At 45.4% G+C, this 21,050-nt stretch overlaps 1 protein-coding gene across 2 annotated transcripts in view; it reads left to right on the top strand.

The window, feature by feature from the left end:
- Positions 1 to 15,493: 15,493 nt before the first annotated feature.
- Positions 15,494 to 21,050, top strand: part of STAT1 (signal transducer and activator of transcription 1) — a 1,113,083-nt gene continuing 1,107,526 nt past the window's right edge. For both annotated transcript variants that reach the window (XM_073647949.1, XM_073647950.1), the window contains exon 1: positions 15,494 to 15,728. The gene's annotated coding sequence lies outside the window, so the exon portion shown is untranslated. The remainder of the gene's footprint in view (positions 15,729 to 21,050) is intronic.

Raw genomic sequence — 21,050 nt, 5'->3', positions numbered from 1 at the left:
TTTTGCCTTATATACAAGTCATTACCTTGGAAAGGATGTTCCTGAACATATTTCCCAGGAAAATCGATTTGGTTTAGTTTTTGCATGTTTTATTGTGAGTCTGTAAAAGTGGCGTAATACTCTAATAACGTTGTTGACAGCAGTGACCTGGGAGTTAGAAATGCTTCCAGGGGTCTTCCCCATGCTGTTCCCATGTCATTTGAGCACTGTTCCCATTGATTTGAGCAATATTTAGGCCCTCTGCAGACCGCCGGGGGGAGCCGCCTGAAAAATACTCGAGTTTCCCATAGACTTACATTGGGCTCGTTGCTCGGGTGGAGCACCCGAGTGTTCCAATTTGCTCGACCCAAGCAACGAGTACCTGAGTATTTTAGTGCTCGCTCATCACTAGTAAAAACGTGTTTTGATACTCCAGCATTCGTGGGTCCCTTTCCAGGGCGGGAAGCATATGGCAAAATTTACTCTTATAACGTGGCTCTAACAGAATTGCAAGCCAGTAGTCAGCACTATTAAGAATCATAACTATACAGGGATCATGTTGCAGATAGTGCAGCAAGAAGGCACTCATATGTTGGGCTCTTCCATGAGTTCCAAGCCCATGCTGCGTTGGTGGCTGGGTAACTCTGATGCTTGTTTTCTCTGTCCCCTACCGCCAAACACTAAGAGATGGGATGATTATCCCTTTCATGTTATGACTGTTGCTCGCCCCCATCACCTCTTCCGCCTCCATTTGTTCCTCGCCTCTTGCACCTTCACTAACAATGTCTGGTATCATCAACCCCCCTCGATCGCAGTGAACCACCCTCCATCGGCACCCAGAGATGTCCCCCAGTGTATGACGTTAGTAATTGAAGAAAGTAATTTTAGTGTGGATGAGGCCTGTATAACATAGCAGATATACTCTAAACTATTTCAACCTGAGATGGCTTCAGCTGTATAACATTAGGAATAGAAGAAAGTATTTTTTTTTTACTGTGGATGAGGCCTGTATAACATGGACTATATGCGCCAAGATATTTCAAACTCAGATCTAGCCTGCTATATCACGTTAGTCACAGCAAAAAAATATATTTTATTTTTATTTTGCATACTGCTGAATTTTACCGCCACAAAAGGACTAGTTGGACTCTAGCTAGCAACAGAAAAAAAATATAGAGTTTTTTTTACTGTGCACATAACTGAATTTCCCCCCAAAAAAAACTGATAAGGTGGGCTACTATAGCTTGCGCTATCACATTAGCAAATTAAAAAAATATATTTTTGTGATCTGCACTCAGCTCTGTATAACAGCTGAATTTCAACCCCACAAAATGAAAAGGTGTGCTAATCTCTATTAAAGCCATAAAAATTAAATAAAAAGTTAAATAAAATGTAACACTAAAGCCGTGCTCACACAACATAAAGACTGCGTTTTTTTTTTATGCAGGTGTCCGCACCATACAACAAAATAACAATTTTATTATTGTGTGTTTGCTGAGTTTATTCTGAGTTTTCCCCCTTAAAATGCATTTTGGTGTAGCTGTGACTCTACATTTTTAATACCACAGAAAAGCTTTGATTTTTGCACTTAAAAATGTGTAAGGCTTAAGTATATACAGTACAGACCAAAAGTTTGGACACACCTCATTTAAAGATTTTTCTGTATTTTCATGACTATGAAAATTGTACATTCACACTGAAGGCATCAAAACTATGAATTAACACATGTGCAATTATATACTTAACAAAAAAGTGTGAAACAACTGAAAATATGTCTTATATTCTAGGTTCTTCAAAGTAGCCACCTTTTGCTTTGATGACTGCTTTGCACACTCTTGATGAGCTTCAAGAGGTAGTCACCGGAAATGGTCTTCCAACAATCTTGAAGGAGTTCCCAGATATGCTTAGCACTTGTTGGCCCTTTTGCCTTCACTCTGCGGTCCAGCTCACCCCATACCATCAAGATTGGGTTCAGGTCTGGTGACTGTGGAGGCCAGGTCATCTGGTGTAGCACCCCATCACTCTCCTTCTTGGTCAAATAGCCCTTACACAGCCTGGAGGTGTGTTTGGGGTCATTGTCCTGTTGAAAAACAAAATGATGGTCCAACTAAACGCAAACCGGATGAAATAGCATGCCACTGCAAGATTCTATGGTAGCCATGCTGGTTCAATTTTGAATAAATCCCCAACACCCCAGTCACCAGCAAAGCACCCCCACACCATCACACCTCTCCTCTATGCTTCACGGTGGGAACCCGGCATGTAGAGTCCATCCGTTCACCTTTTGTGCGTCGCACAATGACACGGTGGTTGGAACCAAAGATCTCAAATTTGGACTCATCAGACCAAAGCACAGATTTCCACTGGTCTGCTGTCCATTCCTTGTGTTCTTTAGCCCAAACAAGTGTCTTGAGCTTGTTGCCTGTCCTTAGCAGTGGTTTCCTAGCAGCTATTTTACCATGAAGGCCTGATGCACAAAGTCTCCTCTTAACAGTTGTTGAAGAGATGAGTCTGCTGCTAGAACTCTGTGTGGCATTGACCTGATCTCTAATCTGGGCTGCTGTTAACCTGCGATTTCTGAGGCTGGTGACTCGGATAAACTTATCCTCAGAAGCAGAGGTGACTCTTGGTCTTCCTTTCCTGGGGCGCTCCTCATGTCAGTCAGTTTCTTTGTAGCGCTTGATGGTTTTTGCAACTGCACTTGAGGACCCATTCAAAGTTTTCCCAATTTTTTGCACTGACTGACCTTCATTTCTTAAAGCAATGATGGCCACTCGTTTTTCTTTACTTAGCTGCTTTTTTCTTGCCATAATACAAAGTCTAACAATCTATTCAGTACGACTATTGTTATTATCTGCTACAAGCACTAAGGAAAGAAAGGAGATCTGTCCCTACAATAGAACTAAGCTAAATCCCTACGATGTAACGGGGAACCTGATCCTGCGATCAGACCCGCTAAAGTCCTCGGCTAGTCTGTACGCAGACCTATAGATGCCAGGGAGGGATCCCTACAAGAACTAGGGACTGGGATAAAGTTGGACACCTCCTAGCAGAAATTGTAGCAGAAAAAGACAAACACACAACATAGAACATAAAGGTCCGAAGACCTAGCTAAACTGACTGAGAAAGGTAACTAAGCACCAGGCTAACTTAAGAGTAGAAATTACAATGAAGTCCAGCAAAGCCAGGAGGGCGGAGCAGGATTAAATAGGCAAAAAAGGTCATGTGACCAGCAAGATAGAACTCTCCTGTTAGAAAAAACCTAACAGTACCCCCTCTTCTAAGAGGATCCTCCGGATCCCCTAGGCCCAGGCTTATCAGGAAACCTCTTGTGAAACGCTCTGACAAGTCTGGAAGCAGAAACATCATCCGCCCTCACCCATGAGTTATCCTCGGGTCCGAAACACTTCCAAGCGACGAGATACTGCAAACTCCCTCTATACCGTCTAGAATTTAGGATGTGGGAAATTTCGTATTCCCCGTCCTCCACCACCGGAGGAACAGTGGCAGAGACGTCTCCATCCGACACATAAGCTCTTTTCAACAGAGAAACATGAAACACTGGATTAATCTTCCAGGAGGTAGGAACCTCCAACCTAACAGCAGATTGGTTAACTACCTGAAGCACCTTAAAGGGCCCTACAAACTTGGGACCCAATTTTTTAGAAGGAATCCTCAACCGCAGATTCTTAGAGGACAACCAAACCATGTCACCAATAGCAAACAAAACCTCTTGCCGTTTCCTATCAAAATAGCTCTTAGATTTTTTGTTAGCCTCTTGAAGATTACCACGCACATCCGTCCAAACTCTCTCCAAATCACCAGAAAAACTCTCCTCCTCAGGCACAGCCGATACCAATTTGGAGAATGACCCAAAAGACGGATGTCTCCCAGAACAACAAAAAAAAGGCGAACAACCAGCAGAAGAGGATGTATGGTTGTTAAGAGCAAACTCAGCAAGTGGCAGAAACTCAGACCACCCCTCCTGATTGTCTGCCACAAAACAACGCAAGAACTGCTCAACATCCTGATTCTTCCTTTCTGTCTGGCCATTAGACTCAGGATGATATCCGGATGATAACGACAAATGAACTCCCAACCTGTCACAAAAAGCACGCCAAAAACGAGCCACGAACTGAGGTCCCCTATCCGAAACAATGTCAGTAGGAACGCCATGTAGTCTGACAATTTCCTTGACAAAGGCCTTAGCGAGTGTCGTAGCGCAGGGCAGTTTGATGAAAGGAACCAAGTGACACATCTTGGTAAAACGGTCCACGACCACCCAGATGACTGTGAAACCCTCAGAGGAGGGAAGGTCAGTAATAAAGTCCATAGCCAGATGTGTCCAAGGTGCACTAGGGACCTCCAGAGGGCAAAGCAACCCCGCTGCCGGAGTATGAGAAGACTTAGCTCTAGCACACACCGTACATTGACGCACCCACTTAATGACTTCCTTCTGCCATCCAGGCCACCAAAAACTGCGACCCACAAGTCTCTTGGTCTCAGAAATTCCTGGATGACCTGCCAACCGAGACTCATGACACTCAACAAACAAATCTCTCCTAAAGGTCCTAGGCACAAACAACCTCCCATGGGGACTGTTAGATGGGGCATTCTCCTGTGCTTTAAGAATCTCATCTTCCAAAACGGAGTCCAATGCAGCAATCACAACACCTTCTTGTAAAATGCTCCCTTCCTCCTCAGCACCGACCATGGGAGAAAAGCTGCGAGACAAAGCATCAGCTTTAACATTCTTGGTACGCGGGATGTAAGTAACGGAAAAATTAAACCGTGAGAAAAAAAGTGCCCACCTAGTCTGACGGGCATTCAAGCGCTTGGCAGCATCAAGATAGATCAGATTTTTCCACATTACCTGATCCCTTGCACGCAGTCTCCTGTCCACCCGTATAGCTAATTGCATTGCCTCATGCAAGTTTCCAGGTGTGGGATAAGCAATCAGCAAATCCTTAACCCTTTCACCTAGCCCCGCAAGAAACAAACTTTTCAAAGCTGAATCGTTCCACCCCACCTGGGCAGACCACCGACGGAAGAGAGAACAATATTTTTCCACATTACCTGATCCCTGCCTCAAACGTCTCAATTCAATCTCAGCTGATGAGACACGATCAGGATCATCATACAACAAACCCAAAGCAGAAAAAAAACTATCCACTGATCTAAAGCATGGATCACTAGGTTGGAGAGAAAAGGCCCATCCCTGAGGTTCTTTGCGCAAAAGTGACATTATGAACCCTATGCGCTGTGATTCATCACCAGAGGATCTGGGTCTCAAACGAAAATACAACAAACAAGCATTTTTAAAGGAAAAAAATTCTTCTTGATCACCAAAAAATAAATCAGCCAAACGTACCTTTGGCTCAACAAAATGTGCTCCAGAACAGCTACTCACGTGTTGTTGGAGCTCGGCCACCTCCAGAGAGAGTCCCTGCAGGCGTTGAGCCAAATCCTGAACCGACACCATGATGGAAACTGGAAGTCTTTCCTTAGAGATATTTTTTTTAGGCTGGACTTACTGTTATGATCTGCTACAAGCACTAAGGAAAGAAAGGAGATTTGTCCCTACAATAGAACTAAGCTAAATCCCTACAATGTAACGGGGAACCTGATCCTGCGATCAGACCCGCTAAAGTCCTCGGCTAGTCTGTACGCAGACTTATAGATGCCAGGGTGGGATCCCTACAAGAACTAGGGACTGGGATAAAGTTGGACACCTCCTAGCAGAAATTGTAGCAGAAAAAGACAAACACACAACATAGAACATAAAGGTCCGAAGACCTAGCTAAACTGACTGAGAAAGGTAACTAAGCACCAGGCTAACTTAAGAGTAGAAATTACAATGAAGTCCAGCAAAGCCAGGAGGGCTGAGCAGGATTAAATAGGCAAAAAAGGTCATGTGACCAGCAAGATAGAAAAAACCTAACAGGAGAGTTCTAACAACTATCAGTTGTGTATGCACCAGACTTCTGCACAACACAACTGATGGTCCCAACCTAATTTATAAGGCAAGAAATCCCACTTATTAAACCTGACAGGGCACACCTGTGAAGTGAAAACCATTTCCGGTGACTACCTCTTGAAGCTCATCAAGAGAATGCCAAGAGTGTGCAAAGCAGTCATCACAGCAAAAGGTGGCTTCTTTGAAGAACCTAGAATATAAGACATATTTTCAGTTGTTTCACACTTTTTTGTTAAGTATATAATTCCACATGTGTTAATTCATAGTTTTGATGCCTTCAGTGTGAATGTACAATTTTCATAGTCATGAAAATACAGAAAAATCTTTAAATGAGAAGGTGTGTCCAAACTTTTGGTCTGTACTGTATATAAAAAAATGCATAAAATCCGCACGTTAAGCAGCGTCTTTAGATGCACTGCAGGCGTAGATTTCATTGTCACATCCACTGTGCTTGGACAATTAGGCCGTGTTCAGATGTAGTGTAAATGCTGTGTTTTTTTCAGCTGCTTTTTTGGAACAGTCATTTTGCAGCATTTAAATGGCCAAGAAAAGTGTATGTGATTTCATGAAAACTGCTCTGTGGCCTAAAGACGCTGCTGATCTGTACAGTTATGTTTTTTTTTTACGTCTAGAGGCTTCTATGTGGAGCCTAAAAAGAGAAAACTTATGAAAAAAAGACTGCAGTTACTTTAACCACTTCGCGCCAGAGCCTGTTTTTGCCTTCGTGACCGGGCCAATTTTTTCAATTCTGACCACTGTCACTTTATGAGGTAATTACTCTGGAACGCTTCAACGGATTCCCCTGATTATGAGAATGTTTTTTCGTGACATATTGTACTTCATGATAGTGGTAAAATTTCTTCGATATCACTTGCGTTTATTTTTGAAAAAATCGGAAATTTGGCGAAAATTTTGAAAATTTTGCAATTTTCAAACTTTGAATTTTCATGCCCTTAAATTAGAGAGATATGTCACACAAAATAGTTAATAAATAACATTTCCCACATGTCTACTTCACATCAGCACAATTTTGGAACCAAAATTTTTTTTGTTAGGAAGCTATAAGGGTTAAAAGTTGACCAGCGATTTCTCATTTTTACAACAAAATTTACAAAAACATTTTTTTAGGGACCACATCTTATTTGAAGTGACTTTGAGGGGCCTTTATGACAGAAAATACCCAAAAGTGATACCATTCTAAAAACTTCACCCCTCAAAGTGCTCAAAACCACATTCAAGAAGTTTATTAACCCTTCAGGTGCTTCACAGGAATTTTTGGAATGTGGAAGAAAACAATGAACATTTAACTTTTTTTCACAAAACTGCTACTTTAACCTCAAATTTTTAATTTTCACAAGGGCAGCCAGAAAAAATGGACCCCAAAATGTGTTGTGCAATTTCTCCTGAGCACGCTGATACCCCATATGTGGTGCAAAACCACTGTTTGGGCGCACGGCATGGCTTGGAAGGTATGGAGCGCCATTTGACTTTTGGAAAGGAAATTTGACTGGAATCGATAGCGGACGCCATGTTGCATTTGGAGAGCCCCTGAGGTGCCTAAATAGTGGAAACCCCCAACAAGTGACCCCATTTTGGAAACTAGACCCCTCAAGGAACTTATCTAGATGTGTGGTGAGCACCTTGAACCCCCAGGGGCTTCACAGAATTTTATAATGTTGAAGTGTGAAAATAAAAAAACACATTTTTAACACAAAACTGCTACTTTAGCCTCAAATTTTTAATTTTCACAAGGGCAGCCAGAAAAAATGGACCCCAAAATGTGTTGTGCAATTTCTCCTGAGCACGCTGATACCCCATATGTGGTGCAAAACCACTGTTTGGGCGCACGGTATGGCTTGGAAGGTAAGGAGCGCCATTTGACTTTTGGAATGGAAATTTGACTGGAATCGATAGCGGACGCCATGTTGCATTTGGAGAGCCCCTGAGGTGCCTAAACAGTGGAAACCCCCAACAAGTGACCCCATTTTGGAAACTAGACCCCTCAAGGAACTTATCTAGATGTGTGGTGAGCACCTTGAACCCCCAGGGGCTTCACAGAATTTTATAATGTTGAAGTGTGAAAATAAAAAAACACATTTTTAACACAAAACTGCTACTTTAGCCTCAAATTTTTAATTTTCACAAGGGCAGCCAGAAAAAATGGACCCCAAAATGTGTTGTGCAATTTCTCCTGAGCACGCTGATACCCCATATGTGGTGCAAAACCACTGTTTGGGCGCGCGGCATGGCTCGGAAGGTAAGGAGCGCCATTTGACTTTTGGAATGGAAATTTGGCTGGAATCGATAGCGGACGCCATGTTGCATTTGGAGAGCCCCTGAGGTGCCTAAACAGAGGAAACCCCCAACAAGTGACCCCATTTTGGAAATGACACCCCTCTGGGAATTCATCTATGGGTTTAGTGACCATTTTAACTCAATGGATGATTTCCAGAAACAAGCACACAATGGAAGGTTTAGATTCTGGAGAACCCCCCCTGGAAATTAAGTGAGCTCTACTCGAATGTGTCATTCACTAAATGAACCAAATGTTTGAATGACAAATTGGGATACATTTTTACAGTTTAAAAACGTGGTTCTGTGTGGAAGATTTTAAAGCAGTCAGTGACGCATAAGGCTGGCAATGATGGGCATTGTGGGCAATAGTAGTGGGTATCACGCTTCATTCCTCTCTTAGTACATACACGACATCTTTTCTGGGGGTTCCTTCTTGTTTCCGTTGCTGGAATAAGTGCAATAAAATGTCGCTCAGTGAGTCTTTTCACATCCTCAGATTGTAATGGATGAGCGGGGCTAACACTTTGAAAGACAAGATTTTCAATTACCTTTTCTTGATAATCAAGAAAAGGATCTGAATTTCCTGCTTTTTTGTACAACACAAAAGAATTGTATGTGGCCACCTGAAACAAATAAATAACCAACTTTTTATACCAGGTATAGGACTTTCTTGATACCTGGTATGGCTGTAGAACCTGGTCTGCAAGGTCCACACCCCCCATGTGTTTGTTGTAGTCAATGACTGACACAGGTTTTTGCTTCGGAGTGATGGATCCTAGTTCTACAATGGCCCTTGTGGCATCTGTGTGGATCGAGCTGAGGGCAAAAATATCCCTCTTATCCCTATATTTCAGGGCAAGCAGCTCTCCGTTGCGTACAGCCCCTGACTGCCCCTTTTGGAACTTTTGGTTGACCAATGGCTGTGAAAACCCCTGACGGTTTTTACGAATGGTCCCACAAGCCCCGATGTTGTGTTCAACCAGACTTTTAAATAGGGGTATGCTGGTGTAATAATTGTCCACATATAGATTGTAGCCTTTTTGAAAAAATGGACTTATCAGCTCCCAAACAATTTTTCCAGATGTCCCCAGATAAGTAGGGCATCCTGGTGGGTTTAGTTGGCTATCTTTCCCCTTGTATATGCGAAAAGCGGATGTGTATCCGGTTGAACTTTCGCACATTTTATAGATCTTTATTCCAAACCTTGCCCTTTTAGATGGGATAAATTGCTTGAGGTGCCGTCTTCCTTTGAATTTTACAAGGGACTCATCTATAGAAATATTTTGTGTTGGGGTGTAGAGCCTTAAGAATTTTTGTGACAAATTTTCAATGATGGGTCTAATTTTATATAACCTGTCATGTTCTGGGGCATTTCTGGGTAGGCATTGACTATTGTCGTTAAAATGCCAAAACCGCATGAGCATTTCATAACGGGTCCTAGGCAGAACGACTGAAAACATAGGGGTGGCTTGGACAGGGTGGTTGGACCAGTAGGATCGAATGCTCGGTTTTTTAACAAGCCCCATGGCAAATGTAAGTCCTAAAATTTTTTTTATTTCCGGGACATTAGGTGGTGTCCATAAATTTGCCCTAGCATAGTAAGATCGGGGATTCTGGCTTATGAATTGGGATGCATATAAATTTGTTTGCACGACAATATGCTCTAGCAAGCTGTCTGTAAAAAACAAATTAAAAAAAAGAATTGGTCCAAAATCTTCCACCTCCACATTTATACCAGGAGTGGCGTTGAAATCAGGGCTGAATGGAGCAGCCGAATCCGAAGCCTCCCATCTGGGAAATGCTAGATCATGTGGCAAAGCCCCTTGTACACTGGCGTGCGCCAATTCACTAGTAGCAGGGACAGCGCTTGTACTGGGCAGTGTTCCCTGATTTGGAGACGTTTCTCCAGTAGCGCTATTTGCCCCTATTGCTGTACTGGTCCTTGGGCTTGAGGATGGACCAGAATCACTGCTCATTTATGAGCTCTCAGTGTCACCGCTACTAAAGCCCTCAAAATCCATATCTCCATCTGAGATTGCACTGTCATCACTATCAGAACACAGCAGGGCATACACCTCTTCTGCAGTATAAGTCTGACGGGCCATTTTATTTTTATATTTTTTGACTGGACTGAACGGACCGGACTGATCGATCTGACAGGACAGACTGATCGATCTGACAGGACAGACTGATCGATCTGACAGGACTGACTGACCGATCTGACAGGACTGACTGACCGATCTGACAGGACTGACTGACCGATCTGACAGGACTGACTGACCGATCTGACAGGACTGACTGACCGATCTGACAGGACTGACTGACCGATCTGACAGGACTGACTGACCGATCTGACAGGACTGACTGACCGATCTGACAGGACTGACTGACCGATCTGACAGGACTGACTGACTGATCTGACAGGACTGATCTGACAGGACTGACTGACTGATCTGACAGGACTGACTGACTGATCTGACAGGACTGACTGACTGATCTGACAGGACTGACTGACTGATCTGACAGGACTGACTGACTGATCCGACAGGACGGGCTGACTGATCCGACAGGACGGGCTGACTGATCCGACAGGACGGGCTGACTGATCCGACAGGGCTGACTGATCCGACAGGGCTGACTGATCCGACAGGGCTGACTGATCCGACAGGGCTGACTGATCCGACAGGGCTGACTGATCCGACAGGGCTGACTAACCCTAACTCTTACTTTCTTTTTTATTTTTTTAACTTTTACAGTGGCAAGGCTGACAGCTCGTCACACTGTTTCTTCTCTGCTCTCACTGAGATCGGAGGAGAAACAGTGTTTTATCAGCCAGATCGCCCGGGAAAGTTTGTTGCTAAAACAAACTTCCCTAGTGATCTCTCTGATTGGCTGGTGTGACGCTGACATCATCGAGACCTGAGCCAATCAGGTCTCGATGATGTCAGAGGTCACAGCACCGGGATCCCAGCCGCTGGCAGGTATGGGGGGGGTCCCGATCGCCGACCACCGGCTGTCACTATCTTTTAAATGCCGCGATCGCTATAGATCGCGGCATCTAGAAGATTGGATCAGGTCCCCATGATGTTAACCTGTTCCTATCAGGTCCCCATGATGCCACATGTCAGAGCTATCGCTCTGAACTGGTACCGCAGCGCTAGCAGGACCCTGGGGGTCCTGAGCGCTGCGGGACCACCCACCGTTTTTAAACGTCGGCGCTACACAGAGCCCAGGCAGCGCCGACGTTTATGTACAGTGGGCGGTCGGGAACCGGTTAAGTACAGAATCAAAGCTATTCTGTATTATAAAAAAAAAAAATTAATGCGGCTTCACATCTGCACCAAAAAACATCAAATAAGGGGGAAAAGGTATAAAAAAAATGCAGCAAATATGCAATAATTAGAGAAGATTGTTAATGTGTAGCTTGGTGCGGACATATGCAGAAAACAAAAAAAATAGAGTATTTATTCAACATGTGAACATGGCCTTGCAGACAAAAAAAAGCCAGATGTCAAATAGTGAAGCTACATAAAGATGAGAAAGTTGAACGGACAGAAAATAAATCCATAGATCCCAACTAAAATAAGCACAACGCACAGATGACAACATGACAGCCCTGGCTAATCAAGTCACGCCGAATGAAGTAAGGTTAGTAGTGTTGCATGAGTGTGCTCGTTTAACCCTTTCACAGAGCACGCTCGGGTGCTGCCCGAGTATTTCCGGCATCTATGCTCAAACCGCCACGGCTGCATGTGTCGCAGCTGTTACACATGCAAGGATTGCATGTTTGTTAGGCAATCCCTGCATGTGTCACAGCTGTCTAACATCCGTGGCGGTTCGAGCATAGATATAGAGCATGCTGAAAATACTCGGGCAGCACCCAAGCGTGCTTGGTGAAAGGGTAAACCGAGCACGTTCATGCAACACTATAGGTAAGAGATTTGTGGCCTCCTGTCCAGCGTCCCATGAATTGATCCGCTCAGCTCTAGTTCCAACTGTCCCGGATACGGTGAACAGCCCCGTTTAAATAAATAACTGCCTTTCTGCTCCGCTATCTGCAGCATGTGGTCTGGGGCACGGCAGGCACTATCTAGTACCGTCCTCCCGTGTGGTCTGGGGCACGGCAGGCACTATCTAGTACCGTCCTCCCGTGTGGTCTGGGGCACGGCAGGCACCATCTAGTAATGTTCAGTCCTATGGCTGTCGCTGGTCTTCATCCGACACGGTCATCCTTGTCTGCTTAATGTGGATTACACATCCAACATCATCCACACAGCCTCTGCCATCGCGCTCCTGTGCAGGCACACTTCTCTGCCCTGTGCAGGGAAAGGGCAGAGAGAAGTGTGCCTGCAGAGAAGCGCGATGGAAGACACGTCATCCACTTGAAGAAAGAAGGGCAGCGATATCCGGAAGAGAAGGCGCCGGATTAACACTAGAGAAACCCATTGGCCGGGACCGCCCTGTAGGCGAGTCTAATATAAAGATTTTTTTACGTTATGCAGATCGGCCTGGGGACTTATACACAGCATTCTAGGGCATACAGGTGGTGGTCGTACTTTATATGGGGAAGACCAGGTGACAGGTTCCCTTTAAGCAGGTTTTTATCTATGTAGCTTGTAAAAGTGAACTTCATGCTTTCAAAAGTGGTTTACCTGTCTAAGCCATGTTATAATAGTACAGTACCTTATACATGGTTTACACAGATGCATCATGGGCTTTTCCTGCCCTATGAGTAAAATGAAAGGCTAAAATACAATGTGGAAACTTAATCAGAGAAGTGTTTTATTTACATTCAGAACAGGTTTAAAAGAAACAAAACCATTACCACAGAAATCTCAAACTTTTACTTGTAGAAATATTGTATAAAGAACATTTTAACATTATGTATAGAAATAATTCTAATTTTATAAAAGTGCATTTATGGGAGGATAGTGGTTAAGGTTTTTGGCTTTGCCCCGACCCCTCGGCCTGCCTCTGGTGTCTGATGTTTCAGCGTCCTGGAACTGAGATCATGATGCCTGCTTTGGATAGCAAATCAATAGCCTTGAAAAACTCAGGAAAAAGGGAAACAAGGCAGAATGGAAAATTCAATTTTGAGGCTGTAGACAAAGTCTCAGACCCAAGTGTTGTTGACTACTGAGAGCCACTCATCCCGGAACCAAAGGAGACTGCCGCCCATCCTGAGAAACATCCCAGATAGGAACACTGCGTCATACCGAAGACAATCTACTAGATCCGGGCCTGGCAGACCGGCGCTGGTGGGTTTGTTGACGCCAGGAGGGGGCTAGCCTAAAAGGAAGGTCTCTTCTTTTCCTGGGAGGCCGGAGAGTTGTCCTGTTGGTTGCTGTACTAGACTGAAAATGACAAAAACTGGACTGTGCGTCTCTTGGGAGGAGGGCATCTGGCCCTCAGTTGCGGATGCAAAATACTCTTACACCCCATGGCATTAGAAATCATCTTATCTAGCTCTTCGAAAGGCGGGAGACCTGGAAGGTGAGGCTGGTGGACTCTGGAAGCTGAATCCACGTTACATGATTTCAGCTATGAGGCCATGTTGATGGCGATCTTGCCGGCTGCCAGGGCTGAATAGGGGGCCCACTCTCGTTATAGGCAGTGAAGAGATCCTGGGGTAGTGACATTGTGGGCGGACTGCAGTCCTGGCAGAGGAACCAGGTCTGACCAGAAGGAAACCTTTTGCTACAGGAGAAACATGCAAAATGCAGGACAATGGGAGTGAAACTCCCTGGGGTTAGGTATAGAGAGAAGAGAAAGAAACAGGTGCTAGAGGGGAGCTAGGCTGCGAATAAACAGCTGCCTCCGGTGGCAGAGCTTACTGAGACCCTGCATCCTGAGGACCTGGAGAGGCCGAAGGCGACGGTGATCCGGCAGAACCAGGCGATGAGGCTGCAGAGTTCAGGTGAGCTGCAGCAGTGTTATAAACTGGCGACAGAAAGATGACGCCGAGCAGAAGCGGCAGGAAAAACACAAACAGGGTTCTCGCGCACCAGAATGCAAAGTGTGCCCTGATAGGTGGAGGGCGGAAAGCGCTGGAGAGCCGGCGTGAGTGATTGTTTAGGCAGTTAGAGGTGTGGTCCGGCCACCAGAGAAAGTCTAGACTGAAGTCTGGATTTTTTAAGAGGGGCCGCAGGAGCCTCTAGAAAATGTGGAGGTGGCGATTTGAGCACCCTCACTGCCTGGTAGGATATACCTGTACTGAAGAACCTGAACCCTTCTTTGTAGACCGATGAAGCTGGGCATGAGATAACCTGGACACAGACCTTCGGGCGGCTGGCAGGTAACAGATCAGTCTTCCCTCCCTGCACCTTCTGGATCTGGGGCGCGAGTGGGCAGAGGATTAGTGCCAAGGACCGTCTGCTGGAGAACTCCAAACACTCTTGATGTGTTAGGGTCCTGCCTCGTAGACCAGAGGATACAGTAGTGAAACAATTCCACTGTCGCCCTCACAGACCGTATCTGAAAGAAAAAGGGGAATCATTAATAAAAACAAACAAACCTAAGGCTACATACACATTGCGTTCTGTGTCCCACTCGGGGTATATGTCCGAAATCCCCAGCAAAACGGGGGCTGACATATGCGCTGACAGGGGGCCATAGACTGCAATGGTGATAGCAGAGCGAACGTGCACGCCTACAGGAGGCGGTCACCATTGCAGTCTATGGTCACCGTCAGCACATACGCCCAAACCCCGTTTTGCAGGGGATTTCAGACGTATGCCCAGAAGGGGACAAAGAACGCAATGTGGAAGCACCCTGAGGTAGATGGACCTGGGTCCAGACCCATGTCTGCCTCCTACTGACACCAAGCTAAAACGGATTAGCTTCCTGCCAGTTGATGATGCACCCTTCTGGGAAGAGCTAACTTTTTTTTTTTGCATAGTTTCAGCAGCTTACACCCATGGTTATTTGTGTCCCAATGAAGCATTAACCCCCACCCCAAATCCCCCGGATTAATCCCCCCACTCACATCAACCAGAGGGCCCCAAAAAAAGAAACCCCCCCCTTCAAGCATAAACCCAAATCCCAGCAGTTGGCCCCCTACAGACACTATCCCTTCCCTCCTTAGAGCCCCCAAAAGCGTGCATCACCGCCACCACAGGCCCCACAGCATCCTCACAGAGCACGGAAACGACGTCATACCGGGAGGCAGCCCATACAGTTAAGCCGCGTCTACCATGCCCGAGCCACGCCTATTTCCGGACCACGGAACTGTCGCAATACTAAGGGTGGGTGGAGTTTTGCAGCACGTGAGAGGCTGGACGGAAGCGCAGCAACGTGATTGGTCGTTCAGGTGCCGCCTGACTTTAGAACTGTCACTTTCGCTTTTGATTCGTGTTTTCAGAATCGGTAAAAGGTTTTATTAGAGCAAATCTGAACGTCTGAGAGCTCTGTCACAGATTCGGAGACTATACGGCCCAAGAGCAGCGCAGGCAGTGTGTGGAGAAACGGACACTATCACGTAAGTTGGAATATTGCTAAACTTCCAGGTTCTTCAGGAAGTCACCAGATGGCGATTTTGTAATGACTACATGTGATTGTTGTGTATGTGTTTTGCCTGACTTTATGATAGAACTGCAATCTCCCCTCATCGCACGCCACGCTCTGCCCTCGTCACTCCACGCTCTGCCCTCGTCGCGCCACGCTCTGCCCTCGTCGCGCCACGCTCTGCCCTCGTCGCGCCACGCTCTGCCCTCGTCGCTCCACGCTCTGCCCTCGTCGCGCCACGCTCTGCCCTCGTCGCGCCACGCTCTGCCCTCGTCGCGCCACGCTCTGCCCTCGTCGCGCCACGCTCTGCCCTAGTCGCACGCCACGCTGTGCCCTAGTCGCACGCCACGCTGTGCCCTAGTCGCACGCCACGCTGTGCCCTAGTCGCACGCCACGCTCTGCCCTAGTCGCACGCCACGCTCTGCCCTCGTCACGCCACGCTCTGCTCTCCAAATTTATATTTTCATCTTTTACATTTTAAAAATTACAAAAAGGAAAATGGGCTCATGCAAAAGTTTGTAGCGCCCCCTTTTGAAAGTATCACAAATTGTGAACGCTTTTTGTAGCCAGTCAACAGTCTTTCACTTTTTGTTCGAGAGATCCATTCTTCCTTGGAGAATTCTTCCAGTTCTATGGGATTCCTGGATAGTCTTGCATGCTTTGCTATTTTGAGGTATGGCCATAGATTTTCAATGATGTTCAGATCAGGGGTCTGTGAGAGCCATTGTAAACCTTCAGCTTGCACCTTTTGAGGTAGTCTATTGTGGATTTTGACTTGTGTTTAGGATCATTATCCATTTGTAGAAGCCATCCTCTTTTCAACTTCAGCTTTTTTTTACAGATGGTGTTAGGCTGTGTGTCCACGATGCGTTTTTTAAGCGTTTTTGCAGCGGCAATACCGCTGCAGAAAAGCTTAAAAAACGCTTGGTAGAAGGCCTGCCATGTTCCCCAATGATAATCCGCATGTGCTGTGCACATGCTGCGGAAATTTCCGCTGCGGATTATCATTGCGGGAAAATCCGTAGCACTACCAATTATTTTGCGGAAGCGCTGCGTTTTCGCCGCCATTGCCTTACATTGAAACGCATGTAATCCGCATCACTGGATCTGTACATGCGGATTACATGCGTTTCAATGTGCGGATGGTACCCGGGCTGGAGAAGAAGAGACTCTCCTCCGGACCCGGGTACCATAGAACCTGTAAAAAAAAGAATAAAATAAAAAATAAATATTATACTTACCTTCTGATGGCCCCCGGTGTCTTTGTCCTGGCTTGCCAGCAGATTGCGGTGGACTCAAGGACCTGCCATAGCGTCATTTAGTCATGTGACTGGTTACGCGACCGCTGACGTCGGCAGGTCCTTTCAGTGTACCGCGAGCTGCCGGCAAGCCAGGACGCATCGGATAAAGACTCCGGGGCCATCAGAAGTATAGATTTATTTTTTAACATTCTTTCGGTCACACTATATAAATCCATGACGTTTGTTAATTATTCTAATTCACTGAGATAATGACTTTTTGAGTTTTCATTGGCTGTAATCCATAATTATCAACATTAACAGAAATAAACACTTGAAATAGATCTATCTGTTTGTAATGTCTATTAATAATCTACAGTGGGTACGGAAAGTCTTCAGACCCCTTTACATTTTTCATTCTTTGTTTCATTGCAGCTATTTGGTAAATTATAAAAAGTTGATTATTTTTCTCATTAAAGTACACTCTGCACCCCAACTTGACTGAAAAAAACAGAAATGTAGAAATTTTTGCAAATTTATTAAAAAAGAAAAACTGAAATATCACATGGTCATAAGTATTCAGACCCTTTGCTCAGTATTGAGTAGAAGCACCCTTTTGAGTTTTGAGCTAGTACAGCCAAGAGTCTTCTTGGGAATGATACAACAAGTTTTTCACACCTGGATTTGGGCATCCTCTGCCATTCTAACTTGCAGATCCTCTCCAGTTCCATCAGGTTGGATGGTGAACTTTGGTGGACCGCCATTTTCAGGTCTCTCCAGAGTTGCACAATTGGATTTAGGTCAGTGCTCTGGCTGGGCCAGTCAAGAATGGTCACAAAGTTGTTCTGAAGCCACTCCTTTGTTATTGTAGCTGTGTGCTTAGGGTCATTGTCTAGTTGGAAGGTGAACCTTTGACCAAGTCTGAGGTCCAGAGCACTCTGGAAGAGTTTTTCATCCAGGATATCTCTGTACTTGGGTCGCATTCATGTTTCCTTCAATTGCATCCAGTCGTCCTCTCCCTGCAGCTGAAAAACACCCTCATAACATCATGCTGCCACCACCATGTTTCACTTTTGGGCTTGTATTGGGCAGGTGATGAGCAGTGCCTGGATTTCTCCATACTTACCGCTTAGAATTATCACCAAAAAGTTCTATTTTTGTCTCATCAGACCAGAGAATCTTATTTCTTATAGTCTTGGAGTCCTTCATGTGTTTTTGAGTAAACTCTATGCGGGCTTTCATATGTCTTGCACTGAGGTATGAGGGCTTTCATATGTCTTGCACTGAGGAGAGGCGCCTGACTGGTGGAGGGCTGCAGTGATAGTTGACTTTGTGGAACTTTCTCCCATCTGCCTCTGCATCTCTGGAGCTCAGCCACAGTGATCTTGGGGTTGTTCTTTAGCTCTCTCACCAAGGCTCTTCTGCCACGATTGCTCAGTTTGGCTGTACGGCCAGGTCTAGGAAGACTTCTGGTGGTCCCAAACTCCTTCCATTTAATGATTATGGAGGCCATTGTGCTCTTAGGAACCTTGAGTAATGCAGAAATTCTTTTATAACCTTGGCCAGATCTGTGCCTTGCCACAATTCTGTCTCTGAGCTCCTTGGGAAATTCCTTCAAGCTCATGATTCTCATTTGGTCTGACATGCACTGTGTGCTGTGAAGTGTTATATAGACAGGTGTGTGCCTTTCCAAATGAAGTCCTATCAGTTTACTTAAACACAGCTGGACCCCAATGAAGGAGTAGAAGCATCTCAAGGAGGATCACAAGGAAATGGACAGCATGTGACTTAAATATGAGTGTCTGAGCAAAGGGTCTGAATACTTATGACCATGTGATATTTCAGTTTTTCCTTTTTAATATATTTACAAAAATTTCTACATTTCTGTTTTTTTTCAGTCAAGATAGGATTCGAGTGTACTTTAATGAGAAAAAAATGACCTTTTTAGAGTTTACCAAATGGCTGCAATGAAAAAGAGTGAAAAATTAAAAGGGGTCTGAATACTTTCCGTACACACTGTATATAATATAGGAGTTTCACTTTTTGTATTGAAGAACTGAAATTAAATTTTTGAGGATATTCTAACTTTGCGAGAAGTGTGTGTGTGTGTGTGTGTGTGTGTGTGTGTGTGTGTGTGTGTGTGTGTGTGTAAAATATATATTTAATATAACCAGGGATGTGTCCTTCTGAACGAAGCCTCTATAGACTGAGCATGCTCAGTGTGGCGCCATGACCACACTATATCCAGGCAAGAAAGAGTGAGTCAGATTCATGTGTACACCCCCATATTATCAGTACATTATAGATACAGCAGTCAGCATAAGTGAGTACACTCACTGTATTCTCATTGTTATATATACAGCGCTCAGCGTGAGTACATCCCCCTGTATTCTGAGTACGTTATACATACAGAGCTCAGCGTATGTACACTCCCTGTATTCTGAGTACATTATATAGACAGCAGTCAGATTGAGTACACCACCTGTATTCTCAGTACGTTATACATACTGCGCTCAGCATAAGTGAGCACATCCCCTCATATTCTCAGTATGTTATACATACAGCGTTCTCCATAAGTGAGTACATCCCCCTGTATTCTCAGTACATTATAGATAAAGCAATCAGCATAAGTGAGTACACCCCTCTGTATTCTCAGTGCGTTATACATACAGTGCTCAGCGTAAGTGCTGGCATGGATTTATATTGTGTGACCAACTTATGCTGCTTTAAATGCAGCATCAATAGTAAAAAAAAAAAAAAACATTATACTTACCTCACCGGTGGCCCCCTGTCTCCTTCTCTGGTGGCGTGCTCTGTCCTCGGCGTCACGCGGTGTTCAGAAAGGACCTGCGGTGATGTAATGGTGGTGGAGCAGGATTGTAGGAAGCAGGGCCCTCCGTTGCCTCCTTCCAGGAACCCCGCAGCAGAAGAAGATAGATGCTGCGTGGCCAGTGTCTGGCTGTAGGCGGTAAGGCAGAGCGGCGTGCGCTGCTTTTCCGATGGCCGTGGCCATCTTCCTGAAGTTGTGATCTACAGGAAAATGGCTGCCCGAGCCGGCGCAATCACAGACTGGGTGCTCGGCAGCCATTTCCCTGAGGCCCACGGCTTCTGGAAGATGTCCCCGGCCATCGGAAAAACAGTGCACGCCACTCTGCCTCACCGCCTACAGCCAGACACCGGCCCTGCAGCATCTCACCTCTTCTGCTGCCTCCGCCGAGTTCCTGAGGGAGGAAACTGAGGGCCCTGCTTCCTACAATCCTGCTCCACCACCACTGCAACTCCCCCCACTGCTGGAGTACTCCAGTTCTGCAGCATTTCACCAGCTTCCTGAGGGACCCTGTCTCCTGTGACCCCCGTTTCACCACCCCCACAAGTAAGATACCTATGCAGACAATAAGACGGACCCCAATCTTATAAAAAATATTTCTTTCCTATTTTCCACCCCAAAATTTGGGGTGCGTTTTATGGTCCGATGCGTCTTATAGTCCGAAATATACTGTACTCCCGGACAGAACCGGGCTAGAGGGCACGGCCTTGCTTTCATACATTTGTATTGAGCGAGGCCATTCTCACTGCATGGCCAGGTCACTAGACGGGGCATGGCCTCGCTCCATACAAGTGTATGGAGTGAGGCTGTGCCCATTAGTCTTATTAGTCTTATTCTGGTTGGGTGTAAGCATAACGCATACATTACTGCTGTTTCCTGCTCAGCAACCGGCGAATCCTCGCAGCGTACAGAGTGACTGCAGACTAATTATTTTAGACCGGACAACCCCTTTAATATATTACAGTCATCAAATTATACAGCACTGTGTACTTAAACTTGTTCATTTTGCCTTGCTACCCAGCTAATTATTCTCCTTTCTTTTCTCTATGTACTGTAGTGCGGCGGTGTTCACTCTGTGGTAATGAAGCAGTGACCCAAGTAAAATTCAACTTAAATGTCTTTATTCATCCAAAACTCATTAGTTAAAGGCAAACGGTATCCTCTGTTTCGCAGCCGGGTCGTCAAAGAACAGTCTGTTTCTAAACCCGTTGCCGTGGTCGACTACATGTCA

Source organism: Phyllobates terribilis, unplaced genomic scaffold (genome assembly GCF_046119375.1).
Source record: "Phyllobates terribilis strain yellow unplaced genomic scaffold, ASM4611937v1 Scaffold_9__5_contigs__length_417890890, whole genome shotgun sequence".
In the NCBI taxonomy this organism is placed as follows: Eukaryota; Metazoa; Chordata; class Amphibia; order Anura; family Dendrobatidae; genus Phyllobates; species Phyllobates terribilis.
This window is presented reverse-complemented; position numbering and strand designations above follow the sequence as displayed.